Below are 2066 nucleotides of genomic sequence, written 5' to 3' on the forward strand. Positions count from 1 at the left end.
GCTCCCTGCACACGTAGCCAGGGTAAATATCGGGCAACTAGGCAAAGCACTTTGCTTGGTTACCAGCATACACCGCTTAGCACTGGCTCATTGCACCCGTATCCAGGGTAAATATCGGGTAACTAGGGAAAGCGCATTGCTTAGTAACTCGATGTTTACCCTGGTTACGTGTGCAGGGAGCCAGAGAGAGCATGTGCAGCGAAATCCTACAGATTGCGCTGCTCAAAAAACGTTACATGCAGCGTTCCCTCCGCCCAACACAGCGTCAAAATAACGACGCTGCGTCGTGCAGTGGATGCAACGCAAGACCATCCATTGCTATCCGTAGCTAATAGAAGTCTATGAGGAATATTCCTGCAACGGTTACCGTAATTCCGCAAGGCTGCGGATAGCAACGGAAGCCGTCCAACGCAAGTGTGAAAGCAGCCTAAGCAACATGCGCACAGGCTTTTTGGATTTCTCGTAGACTTTGCTGGGGAAGGTCATACAGGCAGTTTAGGACCACAAACTGCACCCAAAAAAGCAGCAAAAAAAAAGCAGCGTGCGCACAAGGTCTAAACGAAGAAAGTTGCAGTTTTTTGGATGCGGCTTCTCTGCCAAGAAAATGCAAAACAAGGCTGTTAGTACCGCAACATGGAAACAAGACAAACTACAACGCGACTCCTACTGTGTGCTTAGATTCGGTCCTTACACTTTTCCGTATTCCAGCGCCATCTAGCGGCCAGAACACAACCCCGCATGTCTCACACGTCCTACCACTTCTCACAGGAGCGCAGCACTGGCCACTCCTCGGTGTCACGTACTCACGCATGCGCAGTAGACCAGACCTATGAGAGAGAAAAAAAATGTACGAAGCTGAGTAATATGTTGAAAGATAAGAAATGGACAACGGGATTTGTTTAATATATCTCTAAAAAAGAGATGACATAATGAAGAACCCATTCCTCATGATAATATACACTACCCACAGCATTACACGTCCCATAGCTCCCCTATCACACAATGGACCCGTCCAGTGAGAGTGAGGCGTGACACGCAAGCTCCGCCCACTCGTGGATTAAAGTGTTTCCGGCATGGAGCCGGATGTTAGGGTTTGAATTTTGGTGGCAGTTTGAACATTGAAGGGGAGAGAAAGAGAAAGCGGAGTAGGTCGGGGTCTGGGGAGCGCCGCTCTGGGTATGTAATTCTGCCTCCCCGGGCTGTGCAGTCCTCAGACACTAGTGCTTATACACGTACGACTGCCCCTGCTGTTACGTTTTTGTTCTCTGCTCCTCTCGTGTCCTTATATGAGAACTGTACGACTCGTCACAGCTGAGACTTGTGATCCCCCTCTCAGCATAGCTGTGACTTGTGATCCCCCCCCCCCTCAGCACAGCTGTGACTTGTGACCCCCCCGCCTCAGCACAGCTGTGACTTGTGATCCCCCCGCCTCAGCACAGCTGTGACTTGTGATCCCCCCCTCAGCACAGCTGAGACTTGTGATCCCCCCCCCTCAGCACAGCTGTGACTTGTGATCCCCCCCCTCAGCACAGCTGTGACTTGTGATCCCCCCCCCTCAGCACAGCTGTGACTTGTGATCCCCCCCTCAGCACAGCTGAGACTTGTGACCCCCCCGCCTCAGCACAGCTGTGACTTGTGATCCCCCCGCCTCAGCACAGCTGTGACTTGTGATCCCCCCCTCAGCACAGCTGAGACTTGTGATCCCCCCCCCTCAGCACAGCTGTGACTTGTGATCCCCCCCCCTCAGCACAGCTGTGACTTGTGATCCCCCCCCCTCAGCACAGCTGTGACTTGTGATTCCCCCCCTCAGCACAGCTGTGACTTGTGATCCCCCCCCCTCAGCACAGCTGAGACTTGTGATCCCCCCCTCAGCACAGCTGAGACTTGTGATCCCCCCCCCCTCAGCACAGCTGTGACTTGTGATCCCCCCCCCTCAGCACAGCTGTGACTTGTGATCCCCCCCCCTCAGCACAGCTGTGACTTGTGATCCCCCCCCCTCAGCACAGCTGTGACTTGTGATCCCCCCCCCTCAGCACAGCTGTGACTTGTGATCCCCCCCCCTCAGC

At 53.9% G+C, this 2066-nt stretch overlaps 1 protein-coding gene across 2 annotated transcripts in view; it reads left to right on the top strand.

The window, feature by feature from the left end:
- The first annotated feature begins 1085 nt into the window (after positions 1-1085).
- The window catches only part of G2E3 (G2/M-phase specific E3 ubiquitin protein ligase), a 196808-nt gene continuing 195827 nt past the window's right edge, over positions 1086-2066 (top strand). The window contains exon 1 of one of the 2 annotated variants that reach the window (XM_075330240.1): positions 1086-1145. The gene's annotated coding sequence lies outside the window, so the exon portion shown is untranslated. Of the gene's footprint in view, positions 1177-2066 lie in introns of both variants that reach the window. The other variant, XM_075330239.1, reaches the window with a different exon arrangement.

Source organism: Anomaloglossus baeobatrachus, chromosome 12, assembly GCF_048569485.1.
Source record: "Anomaloglossus baeobatrachus isolate aAnoBae1 chromosome 12, aAnoBae1.hap1, whole genome shotgun sequence".
NCBI classification, from domain to species: Eukaryota; Metazoa; Chordata; class Amphibia; order Anura; family Aromobatidae; genus Anomaloglossus; species Anomaloglossus baeobatrachus.